Here is a 22,043-nt window from a genome sequence, read left to right as displayed (position 1 = left end):
GCAAATTTCCCTGTCGTTGGTTGAGAATTTGAATACAAAAAGAGCTATATGACCTAAAGGTACATAAAAAGAAAATGCAAATCCACCTAGGGTATACTTTACTCAAAGACAGTAGTGGAATATGATAGGTTCAGATACCTGGGGTAAAAATTTAAATCTATTCAAACACTGTTCAGTCTATTAAATACCTGATCACAAAATTTGAAGTTCAGTCAATAAAAGTCGCCGACATTCAATTAGGTGTCTTCCTAATTTTCATCTTCAGCCTATTTATAATCGAAGAAAAACTTAAAATTGTCGGGTCCTGGAAGAGAATTGATTTGAAAAAACTGAAAGAAGAAAGAAAAGTAAGTACTGCTAACATCTATTAATTTTTATTTCAATTTTATATAATGTAATTTTAAACTAGTTGTTTTAATTCATTATTTTGTATATCAGGTAAATTAATTGTGTAATTGATAAAACTGTTCATTTGCACTCATCCGCTTGTCTGACAACTAGAGTTCTTGGTATATTTGATATTTTCTAAATTGCATACGTTTGACCGGAACCAATCATTTATAGTTCATGATACATAAGGCAGTAACAGAAGGAGATGCTTTTCATAGATATAGGAAGATGTGGTATGAGTGCCAATGAGACATCTCTCCATCCAAATAACAAACAACATGTTGATATTGTCTCATCTTTTTGAAAAAACGCTTCTTGCGAGTAATACAAATTATTACAAACCAATTTTATTCCTTTGTTATATAGTCGCCATAACAAAATGTTTTGTCTAACGACACGTGTTACTCAATTCGCTTCGAATTGGTTTACATTAATGATCGAGTTCTTGATGAATTTGAATCCAAAAAACATAGGGTGATCTCAGGTGCTCCGGATGGGTAAGCAGATCCTTCTCCACACGAGGCACCCGTCGTGTTTTTCTGTTGTAAAATAGCTTGCCCCAGAGATTACATTAGATCAATAGTTAGTTCATCGGAACATTGCTAATTTACGACATAGCTTTAAACATTCAGTAAAATTATTGGAAACAAAAATTCCGACTCCCTGAACCATACTTACTGTCCCTAGTTGGATTTGGATAATAATGTAAGGTCCACTCGTATTAAAATACAAATATACTTGGTCTTCAAATAATTCAAGATTTTGAGCGTTCCCAGTGAATTTTAATCCAGAAATGCGCTCCGTATGTATAAAATGTATAAAGTGTTATATTCAAATTATATCAGAATATATATTTGGGGAAATACATATATTTAGAAACCGGTTTTTATCACAAATGTTTTTTTTTTAGAACGCACCAAATATCTACACAAATGCATGCACATAACGGTGTTCAGTGTGATTTGAAACATGTATTGACAAAATGTCATTTTCTCAAAATGTGCCAGATAAAAGTATAATTACAAAAATACTGAACTCCGAAGAAAATTCAAAAAGGAAAGTCCGTAATCAAATGGCAAAATCTAAAGCACAGACACATCAAACGAATGGATAACAACTGTCGTAAGCCTGACTTGGTACATACATATTCTTATCTCGAATGGTAGATTAAACTTGGTTTTAAAATAAGCTAGCTAAACTCCTCACTTGTATGACAGTCGCATCAAATTCCATTATATTGACAACGCTGCGTGAACAAAACAAACAGACATAATAGGTAAAAATGTCAAACTTAGGGGAACCGAAATTAATAGAGACCAATGGGAAAAAAAAAGAAAATAGAGAATAATTGGACAACTTAACAATAGAAAAAAATAGGGTATAAATGGAAACCAATAGAAAATAGAAAGAAATGTGAACAACAAATAGAAGTAATAACAAAATATGCTATGATTTAAAAATCTAAAAAAAATGGGCAAAACGAAGTACATAATTCACACATGAAGCTCCTCCCCTTTATCAAGACCCTTCTATAATATAGCATCTGAAAGCGACTTTAAGATGATATACTGTTAAACAGCTGACTTCAAGGTTATAGATAATAGAGATCTATCATTTATAAAAATTCTTTTTTTTATTTCCGTCTCGTCACGGTGATGATTAAAGTTATACAGTTTTTTATATTTTTAAACGTGGCACAATATTTGTCAAGCCGTTGTGGAATTTATTCCCTATTTATTAATATTAATAAATCATTTATTAATGTTAAATATTATTTTTTAATAATTCTTATATCATTTGTATATCTATAAATACTTGAATTGGATTGGTCAATTGGGAATTTTTCTCTTGGTTTACACTTCGATAAACCATGTTTCCGAAACTACTTTCGTAATCTATTCATGCGCGATACACATTCTTGCAGGGATACTGGAATTTTCATCAAATTGAGACTATAAAACAACCGCATAACAGTTGTTTCTATTCTAATGCATATTTAACAAAAAAAGAAATAAAATAAATGCACAAAAGCTTCGAAAATGTATAAAAATAAAATTTGAATAAAATTCCGCGAAATTTCATGAAGGATTTGGCGAATTTACGTCATGGAAAAACACGACGTCATACGAATGAAAATATTCAAGGGAGAGATTATTTCGTTACGTGTACGCTTCAAATTCGGATATTATTTAATTAAAATGAAGTTTTTGAAGTAGGTGCTAGTTCTTTTTAGATTCTGTTGCATTTATCGGTAAATATAGCAGCCATCAATCAAATAATGTGAATTAATAATTGCGTATGTTTGGATGCAGAATTATAAGGATTAAACACATTTTTTCTAGAGGTTATTGATGTGTAAACCGGGTCTCTTACTCACAAACTGAATAAAAGTCAGAAGGATGTGTAAACCGGGTCTTTTACTCACAAACTGAATAAAAGTCCGAAGGACTTTTATGTCAAGTTTGTGAGTAAGAGACCCGGTTTACACATCAATAACCTCTAGAAAAAATGTGTTTAATCCTTATAATTCTGCATCCAAACATACGCAATTAATCGCCCCGGTTTACACATCAATAACCTCCAAAAAAAAATGTGTTTAATCCTATAATATTAATAAATCAAATATTTAATATTAATAAATATTTTTTAAATTAAGAAATAGTCATTTTTTAATATTAATAAATAGGTTTTATTTTCTAATATTAAAAAATCATTTATTTAATATTAAGAATTCGATTTATTAATACTAAAAAATAGATCCTATTTATTAATATTAAATAATCATTTTTTAATATATTAAAAAATGAATACTTAATATTAAATATTCAGGTTGATTTGTTAATATCAAAAAATCCTTAATAAATACGCCACCTATACATAAGAGTTGTTTGAGCGTTTTTATATACGATGATCATACGTTACTGCAAGCATGTAGCTGAATTAGATCAGTGGAAAATATGAATAACAAAAAAAAAACACGAAACACCTGCTTGTAACCTGCTGTCAGCCAATATTATTGTATATAAAATAACAAATTGAAAAATAAGTTTTATTAATTCTTTCTTGTACAAATGTAGTCTCTTGTTACTCCAACGGTATTTAAGAATATATCTGTTTCTGACGTTACAGTTCAATTTGGGGTCCACATCGCGGTCCGTGTTTAAACTTCTTTGAAAAATGTATAAAATCAGAGACTTGGATTTAAAAACTAAACCTTAAAGCGCCAGTTATAAATTGTAGGATACATGTATAAACAATAAATGTACATTATTGGAAATACTAAATGTATGTTTAATCGCTATATTTAAAAAGGAAGAGAAAACCTCGGCAAGAGTTGCTTTTTGTTCTGTTTCTAAATCTTCCCGAAACAAAAAAAGTTTAATTTTAACAGGTAACAGGTAAATGTGATTATAGGTGAACAGATTACCAAAGCTTTACTTGTTATATTGCTGATATATGGCAGAAGTTTAATTTCTATAATAACTGCCCCCAATAAATGTTGATGATGACCATAACAGGAAAACAGTAATAAATGTTATTTTTATGACTGTTCAAGACAATAAATTAGTTCACGCACGAAAAAGAAATTGAAAGATTTATATTCTTGCGGTTGTTGTTTTATCTTTTTTCTAATATTTTATATTTTATGAAATTACTGTGAAAAATATTACTAAACATTAACATATTAATAAAAACTGCCTATTTTAATAGAAAAAATGTTAGACAATTAAAGGTCACACATTCACAGGAAATAATCCTTCTACAATAATTAATTCAGAGCCCAAATAGACGAAGCACATTAAGAAAAGAAAGTTCAGTGAAAATGGACTTCACACTAAACTCCAAACATTTAAAAGAACTAAATTAAAGAAACATACACAACTCAGTAACAAAGGCCAGAGGCTCCTGATTTGGGACAGGTGCAAAAATGCGGCGGGGTTAAATGTGGTAAACGGAAAGAAAGCCACAGGACAAAAAGTCACAAATTTGGTAGGACAAAAAGTCACAGGACAAAAAGTCACAAATAATCTGTTGACAATGGTTTGAATATATAAGAGAAATATCTTGAAATATTTACCTTTCAGTACATATATTCATATTAAAGTTTAGGAAATGTGTCATTTTATTTGAAAAATGAAGATTTATTTACTTTTAATCACGCAAAAGAAAGATTTCTAGGCACAATGAAGCCATTTAAGTGTCAAGCCACTTTGACATTTTGTTTTTTTTAACAATTATTTGATCATATTAGATATTTTTTTGATAAATTGTGTTTACAAAGTTGGTTTATATACAATAGTTCAAGAAAAATACAAAAATGTTTTTGTAGAAATAAGCGTTTTTTGTTTAAAGAAAATAATCAGAAAAAATGAATTGTGACTTTTTGTCCTGTGACTTTTTGTCCGTGACTTTTGTCTGTGACTTTTTGTCCTGTGACTTTTTGTCCGTGACTTTTTGTCTGTGACTTTTTGTCCTGTGACTTTCTGTCCTACATTCTTAAATATGTACTATTGTGAGATCTCAACCCTCCCCCTACACATCTAGCCAATGCAGAATAAAGAAATGTATGCAAAATATACACAAGTTTTCTAAGTCTATCCCACACAAGAGGCGACCAAAGACATCGGTTATCGTTTCTGGCTGTAAAAAAGGGAGAACTAGAAACCATTTCATCGAAAATTTTATCAGAAAATATGAAATAAGAGAGTTTTTTTTATCAATACATTCTTCAAGGCCATACATTTCACGGAATGATGATACACTTGTATTACAATTACGTATCGAAATTATCTAGACTTCAACAGCTATATTTCAATTTCATTAAACAGCCCAATGAAACATCGAATGTAGGACAGAAAGTCACAGAACAAAAAGTCACAGACAAAAAGTCACGGACAAAACGTCACAGGACAAAACGTCACAATTCATATTTTCTGACTATTTTCTTTGAATATAAAACACTTATTTACAAAAATATTTTTGTATTTCTCTTGAACTATTGTATAAAATCTAACTTTGTAAACAAAATTTATCAAAAAAATATCAAAGTAAATCAAATAATTGTTAAAAAAAAACAAAATGTCAAAGTGGCTTGGCACTTAAATGGCTTCTTTTGCATGATTAAAATTAAATAAATTTTCATTTTTCAAGTATAATGACACATTTTCTTAACTTTAATATGAATATATGTATTAAAAAGTAAATATTTCAAGATATTTCTCTTATATATTCAAACAATTGTTAACATATTATTTGTGACATTTTGTCCTGTGACTTTTTGTCCTACCAAAGGAGTAGGTCCGGTAAGGCCCCTTTTTGGCCCAAAAATATAACAGTTTTACAAAATTGTTAAAATGTAAACTTTTAGTTATTTATTGGACAGTTGAATGCTTCTGCTACATAAATATGGGCTGTTTTTGACAATACAATTCACATATATCGGGTTGTAGCACCATTAAGTCATGCTAAATTACTGAAATCTTCAAAATTCTATCATTTTAGTTAAATTTTAGACGGTTTCCGTGTAAAACGAAAGTGGCCGCATTCGTGTTCATCCTTAATATTGCAATGTAAGTTGTATTTTATGATAATACATAACATATATAAAGGTTGTGGATGAACACGGATGCGGCCACTTTCATTTTTGACAAGAACAATCTGAAAAGTGACGTTTTTTGGCATATTTGAGAGATTTTTCATATTTGAGCTTCAGTCGGATCGTTTTTAATGACTTAATCAGTTAAAATCTTTCAAATAAACTAATTGAATCAAGTGAAATAGACACTTAAGTGTTTAAAAAGTGGTCAAAATCTTTCGTCAGATGAAACTGAAATTTGAGGCCAAAATGAGTCCTTACCGGACCTACTCCTTTGTGACTTTATGTCCTGTGACTTTCTGTCCGTTTACCGAAACATTTACTAATACCCAAAAGACAGCTGTACATTCCGTTTTTACTACACTTTTTTTATTGCACCATATGCACTTTTTGTTCTTCATAGTTATTTATGATTCGAAAAGTAAGAACGTTCTGTAGATGCTTTGTTTTTGTTCAAAATAAAATTTGATAAAGCATTTATTTAAAATTGAGAATGGAAATATAACAGGTTTCTTCAACCTATGTCAACATTTAAAAAATAAATATTCAACTTATGCCTACAAACAAAATACAATATGTGTTGTTATAACGATAAATGATTAATTACCTGTTAAATTCAGTCGGTATTTTAAAGCATTAAAACTTACTCCTTCAGAGAAAAACAACAGTGAAATACTTATTATGAAATATGTTAATATATGAAGAAAAAAAGATAGAAATATTACAATAGAACACTCTTGTTTGGTAAAATATTTCCAAATATTTGTTGTACTAGATATTCGATTTAAATAAAAAATAATAAACGAATGAATAAATCAAAAATCAAAAATTCAAAAGAATTGAATAAGTAGAAAAAAATATACAGAATTTTTTTAATATACAAGATTTGCTCACTAATGACTTGTTGCTGGGTATCCAAGCTAAAAATTGTATTTAGAATGTACTTGTTTGGGAATTTTTGTCAGATATTCAGATTTCTACGTTACAGGGTAAAATATGTTCCCCAATCACATCCATTTTCTTTTTATATAAGACTTCAAAAGCTCATGAAAGGTCACTTACCAAAATTTAAGCAAATTAAAGATTTTTGCCCTTCCAATTTGAAACCCAAATAATATTAATGCAAATATAAGGTAAAAGAATGAATCAGCGTTGTCCATCCTATTTCAAAAAGGAGTTTAATAGCTTATCAATATTTTAAAGTTTATTTTGTCCCATTACAAAATTTTATGCTCTTCTGACTTAAAGTATAAATTTTGAATTCTTGATTTTTCTTTTAATTTCACCGAAGAACATCCTTATATATGATATATATATATATCTAAATTTAAATTTTATTTCATTCTGATGTCAGTATTTACGAAATATGTGTATTTGTATGATAGAATACATATAAATGTATAATAAAGCAATACTGTACTAAGTTATACACATATATACAAAACACAAGTATTTCATAAAAATGAACTGTGAAAAATACATTTTTCAATGTGCAGCAGATTTTAAATAGTGCTATATAATTAATTATTTCCATGCTTTTGAAGTGATTCTAATTTTAGAAAAAAATATCATCATATATTTTACTCATATATTTATATTCAAATGATACTGGTATATCATGAACATGCATGAACTATTTACAACTGGATGTTAAGCAATCGTTTTTTTATGTTATTTTCTAAAACAAAGATATCAGCAACACATATAGAGTTGCCTTTATTTTGACTATTAGAAGTAACAAAAGTAGTCTTGTGTACAATTAACGCCAATTTTAAACTGGTTGTAAGTTGATTGGCCTCTAATAATTATTTGTTTTTATAACACTTAATCTGTTATATTTTATTCAACCTATGCCAACATTTTTTGTCAGATATTCAGATTCCTTGTTTTTTTCCCCTACGTTACAGGATAAAATAAGTTCCCCAATCACATTCATTTTCTTTTTATATAAGACTTCAAAAGCTCATGAAAGGTCACTTACCAAAATGTATTTTTTCCCTTCCAATTTGAACCCAAATATTACCAATGCAAATATAAGGTAAAAGTATGAATTAGCGTTTTCCATCCTATTTCAAAAAGGAGTTTAATAGCTTATCAATATTATAAAGTTTATTTTGTCCCATTACAAGATTTTATGCTCTTCTGACTTAAAGTATAAATTTTAAATTTTTGATTTTTCTTTTAATTTCACCGAAGTACATCCTTAAATCTGATATATATCACTAGTAGCCAGATTTAAGTCTGAAACGGTCATTTTGGTCTGATCAAGTCTTGATCGACTTAATTTACCGCTAGGGAAAAACGTTAAGACATTTCAGATTTTAAGACGCTGTTCAGATATGTTTGTTCAGTCCGTTCAATCATGTCAAGATAATCAAGATGGAAGGCTCTAGCGTTAAATCAAGTCTGTTAAGACTGTTTTGGACAAATTAAGACGAATCATAAAAAGTAACGTTCAACACTTTCAGATCGGGTTAAGATCCGTTTAGTGTGTCAGAATGATATTAGGAGTTACGCCCCTTCATGTGGATGATAATTCTAATTACAAAAAATGTACAATATAAATGCTAGAATGCAAAACGTATATTAATTTGAATTATAAACATAAAATTATTGGTTAACTTTTTATTTCTGTTGGTCTTTTTTGAAGAGATTTAGAAAATTAATATATATATAGTTTTGTTAGTTTGTTTTGTTGAGGGGAAAAAATAATCGCCAACAACTGTTTCTGATTTGTTTTTTTTTTTTTTTTGTGTGTTAATTTATGTATTTATTTACTTATCCTTTGAAAAAAGTAATTGCAAATTTTAAACATAACACAAACAAAAGAGTGACAACAACATCTTATAAATTTCATACGTCTAAATCACGTTTCTGGATTTTACTTCATCAGGAACGATCAACGCAAAATACAAATATTTATATGTCAGATAATTTATATCGTTAATTTTGTTATCCTCCTAAGACCGCATCAGGGAACCATGTCTCCGTGTGAACTTATCTTCTGAAACTGCTCTTAGGCCGTGAAGGGAGAGTGTTAAAACTATAAATAACATACCATCGGAAAGAGAAGGATGTCGATGGGGTTTTACAGAATAGAGAATGATCGGCTATAGATATGAATTATAGAGAAAATGGAACAAAAAATATAAAGAATAGAAAATAATAAGGTGCTTGCATAAAAAGAATTGATAATAATAGACAAAAAGTATAAAGGAAAAAAAATGGCCGAAAAAGAATACAGAAATGAAGGACCCCTCCAGATCCTCATAGAACTTTTTGTTAAAACAATATAGCCTAATTTTAAGTTCAGCAGCGAGTATATATCTTATAACATCTGTTTGTAAATGCGTTTATCCTTTCTTTCATTTGAATAAAAAACTTATTTAATATCAAATATGTATTTATTTGTTTATTCAGGTTGCACTTTAATAAGTAATTCTTCTTCGTCTTCTTCCTCTAAACTGTAAAAGTATCGTATGAATGTGTTAATATTTTCTGTCAATAAAGATTAAGTTTGATGGCACGTACCAATGATCAAAAGGTAATAAAATCAACGATCTATAAAATCAACGTTGCAATTACAATGGCTATTTCACAGTGACAGATTCAGATTCAGATTCAATATTTTATTATAGTCTCACCACATACAAACATAAAATGAAGATTCACATACATAGATTTAAAACATTAAAACATTTGCATTGCATGCACCAATCTTAAAAAGATTTATGAGAGACTTTTAAGATATACATTGTATTATATACATATAAACATATTTTTACAATTTATAATTAAAATTCACAATATACATTTTTACTAAATGATAGTAAAACATTTGTTTCATTAAGAACTAGTGAAATAAAATACTATTTCTTCTTAATAAAATATTGTTGACATCATACGTTCACCTGTCATGGTATCATACATGTAGCTCCGTATATGTAGTTCAAGGTTCTAAATCATTTTTTGATAGCTTCTTTCTATCTATTACATTGTTGAAACTACACGCACATATCACAAAACCGCAAATTTAGTATGGTTAAACAGATATATATTATACGATATTGACATAGCATCTTTTTCTATCAAAAATGTGTGCTCGTGTATTTGTAACTCTAGGTGTATTGAATATGTAAAGGTTTAGATTTTTTCCTCTTAAAAATATTTGCCAAAAGAAACCTTTTCCAAAAAAAAAAAAAAACAATCTATATAATAACGTTTTGTCCTTAAATTCTTTTTTTTGTGACGGGTCCGTAGAAATACCGCAAAGGACCTCCATAATGCACCAAGAACAAAAATTTGCACTAAGGACCTGATGGAATGATGCAAATTCCATTGACACAAAGGACCTTGCAAGAAAAAGAGGGACGAAAGATACCAAAGGGACAGTCAAACTCATAAATCTAAAACAAACCGACAACGCCATGGCTAAAAATGAAAAAGACAAACAGAAAAACAGTAGTACACATGACACAACATAGAAAACTAAAGAATAAACAACACGAACCCCACCAAAAACTAGGGGTGATCTCAGGTGCTCCGGAAGGGTAAGCAGATCCTGCTCCACATGTGGCACCCGTCGTGCTGCTTATGTGATAAAAAATCCGGTAAATAGTCTAATTCGGTAGGTCACATTCATGAAAGGGAAGGGGTTTGTAGTTACGACGTAAGGAACACATCCGATATCATTTGTGAAACGGTTATTCCATAACGGTCAACTAACTCGTGATGGCGTCCGTAACATTTACGAAGGGATGATTTCAACTTCACCATTTGGAACTCTTGGTTTAATAGCTTCCTTGTGTTCACAAAGTATCATACTAATATTTCCAGTTTAACGAAATCAAAAGACGTTTTTTCTGTTATTTTTTTTACTAAGTTGTTAATGTTTAATTATGTCGTAATTTGCTAGTCAGTCAGTCAGTGTCGGCTTCCGGGCGAAATTGCGTACGCTTTACCCTATGATTTGAAAATATATAATTTTTAGCATTATTTAAATTGCATATGTCTTTGCTACATATTATTGCTTCCGCTGTATCACAGCTAGTGAATTACTAAATGTCCGTACAATGTAAAGTAATATTTTTTTTTCTTCACATGTTTATTCTTAAATAAACGTTGTCTATTTTTATCTGACAAGCCCACACATGGACTTTTCATTAGTATAGAAAGTTTGCTATAGTGTTCCATCATGGTCTTAGTGCAGGTTCGAGAGCTTAGTGCACCAAAGCGACCTATGTGGTTTATAGACGTACCGGCAAGTCCCTGGCCCACAATAGCAACACCGTCCTTTTGATGATTAATTTGTTAAATTGCTGGGACTATCATATATACTAATAGCATAATATTCCCCATTAAATCAGAGCTCTACCGTTAAATAGTTATTGTTACTAATGTTATTACTTTATTTTTACGCTGTCTTAATTTAAATAGTTATTTAGTATAATATAGTGTCTTGTAAGTCATTTTTGGGCAAGATATTGTTTGTTTTATATATTAACATAACAAAACGATTGCTTAACATCCAGTTGTAAATATTTCATGCATGTTCATGATATACCAGTATATAGTGTATGAATAATTTTTATTGCAAACAATTTATAATTCATTATAAAAAAAACTAAACTATGTGGACCGTATGTCATTGCACACAAGATAGCTGATCGGATAAATGTGATAGATTGTTACGCCTACATTGATACTGATGTCCAATCGAATTCCGTTTGTCAGTAAAAACAAATTGCAAGCGTGGATAAATTAGATATTAATTTGTGTATTCGATATTTGAAAACTAAGTTAGATAGTCACTATTCGTTTACCTTTTTGAATTTCAGGTGAATTTCAATAACTGTTGTTATACCATACACTATTATACATGGGTGGATGTACAATGAAATGGTTAAAATTACAGACCGACATTTTTTATGATAAAATGGAACATCAAAAGAAATACCGTGTCTCTTCGGATGAGACATAGAAATGCATCTGATGTACACAATTTTAAGGCTGGTATCTTTGTTGATATCATCTATTGCTATATTCTAACAATATTTTGTGACAGTTTATCTATCAATTTTGAAATATTATAATTTGAAAATTTTCTTAATTTAAACGTTTTTTTTATATTAAAGTATGGTCTATCTTAAATTTGCGTTTTTGTAATCACTCGAATTAAATTTGTGTTCCAAAAAGTGGTCGATGTATGCTATTCATGGGGAACTTTTGCACAAAAACTTACATGGTTTTTGATGTGTCATGTTCATAAAGTACATGTCAACCTTTTTCTTATATTTATATAAGTAGTAAGATTTGTCACGGACTTGCCAATCTTTCTCATAAATATCACCCAGATTGGGGACATAAACACCTTATTTTTAAACAATGAATATTTTAACCAACATATAGTTTTAGCCCGTACCAATTGACATACATTGCAATTGGCCGTTTCAGAATCTAAAGCATCATGGGTAATTTCATTGTTCGTACCCCAAAGTGAAAATAACGTTACGTCATTGGTTGAATTTCCATTGTTTATAACGTTTTAAACCAATCAAAACGCTTAGGTGTACGCTTTTGAAAATATTACCCAGGATGCATTAGATTCTGAAACGGCGAATTAATAACAAACAAAATCACGTATAAAGGTGACGGGAAAATAGTTGAACATTATGACTAGGTAATCATTTTTGTTTGATCTTAAACGGTCATTTTGATCTAAACAGCTCTTAAAAGACTGCACAAGAAATTATTAAGACATTTCAGTCTTTCATGTAGCTAGCTATAAAATTTGGTTTTAGCCCAACAGTTTTTACATATTATTAAGGAAAATGTCAATTGTTTTCCATTCGTTTTCTGTGTTTGAGTTTTTAATTTCGCCAATTGATAAGGAACTTTCTGTTTTGAAATTTTCTTTTTTCAGGACATTTTCAGACTTATTCATTGCTATAAATTCAGTACTCTGCAGACAATCCGTTTGCAGTCAATTGTTAACATATAATGAATATTCAGTCTATATCCAGACTGTTCAGTTGTTGTTATCAACTTGTACACATAAACATTATACTGAACTGTGGGGAAAAAAATCACAAAAAAAATGAACTCCGAGGAAAATTCAAAACGGAAAGTCCCTAATCAATTGAAAAAATCAAATGACAAAACACATCAAACGAATGGACAAACAACTGTCATATTCCTGACTTGGTACAGGCACTTTCAAATGTTGATAATGGTGGATTGAACCTGGTTTAATAGCGCTAAACCTCTTACTTGTATGACAGCCGCATCAAATTCCGTTATATTTACAACGAGGCGTGAACAATCTCAAAACAAACAATCATTTACAAAAAAGCACACAAGCAACTATCAAATTAAAAAACACATTCACTGCTTCGCGTATCTGACGTCAGAAAATGTAAACATCACATAGGAAGAAATTTTGTCGTTCAATGTATATTAAATAAAATAAAATCACATTAGGAATGGTGGTATTCAGGGTTAAAAAATTAAAAGTTATGTTAGAATTAATTTCAGAAGTTCTTTAGAATTTTTAAGAAATCACATATGGGTAATACCACTACGCGAGGAAAATAATTTTGTCGTTTGTCCTTCAAAATATTTTCAAATTGATAATAGAACAATAACATAATGACATATAATAGAACAATAACATAATGACATATAATAGAACAATAACATAATGATCGAATACTTTATAGTACTAAATAGATTCTAGCGAAATCGCCTGAGTTGTTTTCAATTACCATAGTGGATATGTCTCAAAATTGACTGAAAGAGTATACAGGATAGCCTGATTTATCACACCGAAATGACCGTTTAAGATTCATTTATTAGTTTATGCTTGATTTAGATTAAATCTTTTCTTCTATTTGGAGCATCAAATGTAAGTTATGCCGTTCTTATGCATAAACAAAGAAATCCTGATACATGGTCAATAAGTGTGAGAAATCTGAATTTAGTCCATAGTAGACCATAAATCACTAGATATACAGTGCAATCAGTTTAAAACGAAACTTCGTAAATTGTCACAAAGTCGTCCTACAAGAAAAGAACAAATAACATACATTGGAGAAAACTCAACAGAATGGGTGTATTTAATACATTTTCAGAATAAATAAATAACAAAAAAAATATATATGAGGCAACAGTATTTGACTTTGTCAGGAATATGACAGATGTTTTCTAGTCGTTAAATTGGCTGTTTCAGAATCTAAAGCATCATGGGTAATTTCATTGTTTATCATCGAATAATACAACTGATTCAAACGTTTTTAGAAGTAGAGTTGTACTAAGTATAATATGTCTCTTCCTTCCCAAATAAAATTAAGAATGAAAATGTCGAATGTGTCAAAGACCCGACCAAAGAGTAGAAACAGGTCAAGGCCAACAAAGTATTGATATCTGAGTTTGACATTTTACAATTTGTCCTAGTTTGTCTCCGGTATTCGCATCTGTTTAGCCAAACAAAAATCAGTTTTAACATTATTTTTTTCCTTAATACTGTTTGAATAATAAAGGCAACAGTAGTAAATCGATTGAGAAAAAAACAAATCCGGGTTACTAAAACTGAGGGAAATACATCAAATATAAGAGGAGAACTACGACACAACAGCAACACAACATTTAAATGTAACACACACAGAAACGAACTATAATAAAACAATGGCAATTTTCATGACTGGGTACAGGACATTTTAAGAAAAAAAATGGTGGGTTGAACCTGAAACGATCCTTTTTTGTTCTATCTGATTATATTTTTGTCTGACAGTCTCTCGAAATTCAAACATCGGTACACTACTGTTGCTTTTATTTATTATGATGACGATTTGAGATAGATGTCCACTCTCTACAACATTAATAATAGGTGCACACCGCCATTCGAACAATCGTCTGATGTTTAAAGGATGTACAAATAAGACTTTTTGTAGAACTTTCATTTGGAAATTTTAAATCTAGTCAATGTCTTCTTGTTCTTCTCACATTAGTACATAGTACTGTCTTAGTAATAAGATTTTTTTTAGAATGAACTGTTGTTACCTCAAAGCGAAATGACGAATTAAAAACATGTATAGTAACAAATACCTATGATTATTTTATCGGTTCTTCTTAATGTCGATTAGAACATTATATTAACTTAAGAATTTTATCATATTGTTTTTTCAGAATGAACTATTGTTACCTAAAAGCTGGAAGACGAATTGGAAACCTGTATAGTAACTATGGAAAGGTCATTAGCAGAAATCCAATACTTACGATTATTTTATCGGTTTTTCTGAATGCCATTTTGGGAATAAATATCAAATGGATGCAAGAGCTAGATGATTATAATACATCTTATCTTCCGCGTAATAGTCAGACAAACATGGATGCACAGATAGTAAAATCCTTCTTAACTAATATCGATTTTGATAATGTATTTTACCATCAGCTAAATGGTGATGAAATATATGGAAGTGTGGTGTTCAGCGTGAATGACAATATTATTCAAAAGAATTACAAAAAAAAATATCTTCATTCCATAAAACAGCTTTGAACATAAAAGTAAAGTCATCAGATATGAAAATGCATACTATTGAAGATTTGTGTGTCAAAAACAATGGCAAATGTTTCATCCTAGGTTCATGGTATCTTGAGGACTATTTCTGGGATAATTTTGAGGCAAATAACATAACGTATCCATACTTTAAAGATCAGATAGGGGATATCTACATGAGTAACCAACAATTTGGAAAAGTTACAGTTCGAAATGGAGTACTTAAATCAGCAGGATCGCTTCGTATGACATACTATTTGAAACAGGACACGGCAATAAACAAGGTTTTATCAGTTCAATGGTCGAAACAATTTGTTTATGAACTGAATCAGTTTAAGAACAGTACAATTAAATTGATAGTATCTAACTCCGAAACAATGGCAACTGATATTAGTAGAAATTCCATGTGGGATCCACCATTCTATGTTGTGGTATTTCTTGCGATCGCGACGTTTTCATTTGGGGCTTGATGTTCCCTTTGCTATGATGTCATTTCCTGATTGTATCGTAAAGGTCATGCTCTCCAATGGCTCTAACGACTTTAGCATTACAAAGGCTTCACAAGGGCTGCCTGGTGATAAACGGAGAGGTCTTTGAAAATCCACTCCAATTTCCAAATTAAAAGGTGACTGTTCTGTCAGACTTCTACTAGCTTCTATTGCCACTTCAGCATACAAAGCTCCGGGGACTAAAATATTTCCTGCTACGTTGTGCTCATAAACATAAGGAGTAGAGGTGGTACTGATGTCTATTTTGAAAGGTGTATTATCGTCGGACTGTCGTTTTACGAATGGATGAGCTGATGCCAATCTTCCTCAACCTTGTTTCCTTAACTTCGTGCTGTCGGCTTCAAATAACGATTTCATTCTGTTTGGTATGTACTTCGGTATATCGGATATTACAGCAGTGTATGGATTAATTCGTTCCATTTCAGGATTCACACCATTTTTGTAGAACTCTGCAAGTGAATCCATTATGCAAGATGATTCGGAAATCATGGTCATAGAGGGCAAGCTAATTGCCTTTCCTTCTGCGAAACTGTCGCTCAAATGAGTTCTTAGAACAGGCTTTGGTCCAATTTCGACAAATATATTTATAGTATTTAGCAGGCCAGCATTTCGGACTGCTTTTTGAAACAGAACCGGTTTTCTGTCATTTTCCCTCCAATATGAAGCTGTAACAAACTGCTCATCAGTGGCTACCTCACCAGTCACAGTAGAAAATAGTTTCGTTGTATGTGTTGTACCAGTTAACCCATTGAGGGCATTTTCTAAATCAATACTGGACTTTTCCATACGGTGACTGTGATAGGCACATTTCATATGAAGGTGGCGTAAGAAAATGGGCTCATCTTCTTCTTCACTTTTCCTTTTCAGCTTTTGCATTACTTCGTTGACAATATCAGTATCACCGGATACGGTTGAAGATTTAGAACTATTGTACACGGCAATGTTTATTTTTCCATCATACTCCTGGCATAACTCGTCTACCATCTGTGTGTTGCTACTACCAACCACAAACATGGACCCTCCTGTTGCCTTTGATAAGATTGCCGATCCATGATATATGACCTTCACAGCATCTTCAAGAGATAAACAACCTCCAGCGTATGCAGCGGCTACTTCACCGACAAACTGCCCCAACACAACTTTCGGTACTACGCCATAATTGGACAAGTAAAAATTGCCAGATGACCGACCAATGGTTCTGACAAATCTGCTGCATCTTTCAATTTCTCATAAATTGACCATTTAGTATAAGGTTTCAATAATTCGTCCACTTTTCTTACAGTTTCACTAAACACTGCTTCAGTTTGCAAAAGTTCTTGGCACACTCCAGTCCAAGTTGTTCCAACACCACAAAACACAAAAACAACATTTGGTGGGTTCATACCAGCTGGTCGAACACTTTCTATCGTTTTCAATTGGATGAAATGTTGAAGACTATTTGTCAGGCCACCATTATCAAGAGCTGACAGGAAGACAATGTATTTATCTTTGGTATCATCAACTGTTTCGTGTACATCTTCTAATGGAAACTGTTTTATAATTGCGTGACTATTTGTACCTCCCAACCCAAAAGAGTTTACACAGCTCATTCTTGTTCCGTCGTTCAATGTAGGCCAATCTTCTACAGCGATTGAAACCGCCTTGTTGTATTTTTGGAAGTCAATCTTTGGTTTTGGTCGCTCAAAATGAAGAGATCTAACGGTTTTTCCATGCTTCATCATCAGAAGAACCTTAACGATTCCTGCAACCCCAGCTGCTGATTCCAAGTGACCAATGTTTGTTTTTTACTGATCCTATTCTAAGTGCCTCTTTTCTTTTTTCTCTGTATTGTGAGAAAAATTCATCCAAACTGTTAGCCTCAATTGGATCTCCAACAGGTGTACCAGTTCCTACCAAAACAAATCAAAATTATATCATCGGAAACATCGAAACAATCCACTAAAATGCATCCCCCTTTTCTAAATATAAAATCAAGATCTAACGAAAATATTTACATTCATTTACATGGTAATTGATCAAAGGGTCAATTAGTACAATGCAAATATCCCATTACTATCAATTTAAACAGTAGAAAAGTTTCAAAAAGTACCTGCGTGGATAGTTTTTATCGGTACTGTTCCCTCAAAAACTGATATTGGATGACAATTTCAGTAGATATATACAGAAATGTCAAAGACAGAATACAAATTTCAACTTCTAGTATTTTTATAAAAAAAACCTAGAGGGGCTTACACTACATATTTAGAATACTATTGACTCCTCCGCAGATCGCCATGGTACAATCACTTAACGAAAATATGTATCACAGTAAATATTTTAGATTGTATTTATAACTGTAGCTGTATTCTGTGTTTCAAAATGACGTCAAACTATTTTCCCATTTAAGGTTTATGACCCCTTCTGTAGCCATTTTTGTACGAACTTTTCAAACTTCAATTGTATCAAAACTACAGATATAATGATTAATAGAGATAGGCCATTTTGTACATATACCAAGGGGAAACTTGATGCAAAGCATTATTATTAACTGTTTCATTGCATTTAATAGAAAAAGAGTACTTTTTGGCAAATAAATCAAATTTTTATAGAAAATCCACAGCCTTTAATACAGAGATTTTTGTTATAAAATTTGAAACATAGATTACTCACTTGATTTTCTATGATGTGCTAGTGTTAATTTTTTTTACAAAAAGTTCTAACCAACCTGTAAATGCCAAAATACCTCGTGCTGAGTCACTAAAGTCGAGCGCACCCTTAAAGGTGTACTTGATTTGGTCAATATTTTTATTTGTTTTTACCAATAACTACATTAATAAACTTGTTTTAAGGAAATCAATGCTAGCATTGCATGCAATAATCATATATCTATCAGTCATCAAATTGCCAAATATGGGAGTACAAGGATAAAGGCTGTGGATTTTCTGTAAAATTCCATATGTTTAGCATTGAATCAACACAAGGGTACATAATCCTTAACTTATTATGGTGTCATACCACCAATTACTCCCTCAAATTTAGAACGTATGTGAAAGTAGGCCTACTCGGACAAAAAATAGTGCATTTTATGTCATTGTTCACCTAAACTAACCAACAATTTGCAGAAATGAAACTTTTGTTGAAAGAGAAATGTATTAAGACCATTTTGAGCCAAATTTACCTGTCTATCTATTTTTTTGCGTTTTATCACCCTGACACTATGCTTTTATATAAAAATAATGTCCTAAATTGTTATAAATGCACAGAAAGTTGTTTCTGTGGTGTTTAACATTAAAACATAGGTTGTTTACTGCCCCCAAACAAATTTTGTCATGCAGATTTAATGAAATTATTTGATTTTTACCCCTTATATCATTGCGTCATATTATGTACTTTGCAGATAGCATAGCCTAATGTAAACACTGCAGAAACTCACAAAAATACCATTTATTATTCCAAATGAAATTTTTATATCTTAAATTTTATAAACTGATGTAAATAAAAACAGTTAAATGACCATGACTGCACTTTTGATCCATTTGTAGTACTTTACTGACACCAGATGAAAAAAAGGGGGGAGGGTCAATATTCCTTGACATTTCAATACTTTGGATCTTTTACCGAATTCATTGCAAAAATTGTTGAACTTCTTTAAAGTAGTAGAACAAAAAAGGAAAAATCAGCAAAAATTGATCTTTATTTTGAAAGTTTATGTTCCTGTAACCCAAAATGACATTTTCAAGTATTTTCTATCAAAGTCATACATTACAGTCAGTTTAAATTGAGCTGTGAAATTTTTAATATAAGTCGCATTATGCTCAGAAGGGCTGTTTTTAACTACAAATTGACTAAGGATTAAGAATAAAGCAAAACGAAGGATTTCCAATTTCTGTTCAAGCGAAATGCACAGAAAGTTGTTTCTGTGGTGTTAAACATTAAACATAGGTTGTTTCCTACCCCCAAACAAATTTTGTCATGCAGATTGAATTAAAAATTATTTGATATTTACCCCTTATATCATTGTGTCATACTATGTACTTGGCAGATAGCATAGCCTAATGTAAAATTATAATCCTGGTACTTTTGATAACTATAAACACTGCAGAAACTCACAAAAATACCATTTATTATTCCAAATGAAATTTTTATATCTTAAATTTTATTAACTGATGTAAATAAAAACAGTTAAATGACCATGACTGCACTTTTGATCCATTTGTAGTATTTTACTGACAACAGATGAAAAAAGGGGGGTCAATATTCCTTGACACTTCAATACTTTGGATTTTTTACCGAATTCATTGCAAAAATTGTTGAATTTCTTTAAAGTAGTAGAACAAACAAGGAAAAATCAGCAAAAAACTGATCTTGATATTGAAAGTTTATGTTCCTGTAGCCCAAAATTAAATTTTTAAGTATTTTCTATCAAAGTCATACATTACAGTCAGTTTAAATTGAGCTGTGAAATATTTAATATAAGTCGCATTATCCTCAGAAAGACTGTTTTTAACTACAAATTGACTAAGGATTAAGAATAAAGCAAAACAAAGGATTTCCGATCACTTTTTTTTTGTCTCTTCAAGCGAAATGCACAGAAAGTTGTTTCTGTGGAGTTAAACATTAAACATAGGTTGTTTATTACCCCCAAACAAATTTTGTCATGCAGATTAAATGAATTTTTTTGATTTTTACCCCTTATATCATTGCGTCATACTATGTACTTGGCAGATAGCATAGCCTAATGTAAACACTGCAGAAACTCACAAAAATACCATTTATTATTCCAAATGAAATTTTTATATCTTAAATTTTATAAACTGATGTAAATAAAAACAGTTAAATGACCATGACTGCACTTTTGATCCATTTGTAGTACTTAACTGAGACCAGATGAAAAAAAGAGGGGTCAATATTCCTTGACACTTCAATACCTTGGATTTTGTACTGAATTCATTGCAAAAATTGTTGAAAGTCTTTAAAGTAGTAGAACAAACAAGGAAAAATCAGCAAAAACTGATCTTGATATTGAAAGTTTATGTTCCTGTAGCCCAAAATTAAATTTTCAAGTATTTTCTATCAAAGTCATACAATACAGTCAGTTTAAATTGAGCTGTGAAATTTTTATTATTAGTCGCATTATGCTCAGAAAGACTGTTGTTAACTACAAATTGACTAAGGATTAAGAATAAAGCAAAACAAAGGATTTCCAATCACTTTTTTTTTCTGTTCAAGCGAAATGCACAGAAAGTTGTTTCTGTGGTGTTAAACATTAAACATAGGTTGTTTACTACCCCCAAACAAATTTTCTCATGCAGATTGAATAAAAAATTATTTGATTTTTACCCCTTATATCATTGTGTCATACTATGTACTTGGCAGATAGCAAAGCCTAATGTAAAATTATAATCCTGGTACTTTTGATAACTATAAACACTGCAGAAACTCACAAAAATACCATTTATAATTCCAAATGAAATTTTTATATCTTAAATTTTATTAACTGATGTAAATAAAAACAGTTAAATGACCATGACAGAACTTTTGATCCATTTGTAGTACTTTACTGACACCAGATGAAAAAAGGGGGGTCAATATTCCTTGACACTTCAATACCTTAGATTTTTTACTGAATTCATTGCAAAAATTGTTGAAAGTCTTTAAAGTAGTAGAACAAACCAGGAAAAATCAGCAAAAACTGATCTTGATATTGAAAGTTTATGTTCCTGTAGCCCAAAATGAAATTTTCAAGTATTTTCTATCAAAGTCATACATTACAGTCAGTATAAATTGAGCTGTGACATTTTTAATATAAGTCGCATTATGCTTAGAAAGACTGTTTTTAACTACAAATTGACTAAGGATTAAGAATAAAGCAAAACAAAGAATTTCCAATCACTTTTTTTTTTGTCTCTTCAAGCGAAATGGACAGAAAGTTGTTTCTGTGGTGTTAAACATTAAACATAGGTTGTTTACTACCCCAAAACAAATTTTGTCATGCAGATTGAATGAAATTATTTGA

This window comes from Mytilus edulis, chromosome 1, assembly GCF_963676685.1.
Source record: "Mytilus edulis chromosome 1, xbMytEdul2.2, whole genome shotgun sequence".
Lineage (NCBI taxonomy): Eukaryota > Metazoa > Mollusca > Bivalvia > Mytilida > Mytilidae > Mytilus > Mytilus edulis.
The sequence above is the reverse complement of the archived record's forward strand: the minus strand, read 5'-3'. Positions refer to the sequence as shown.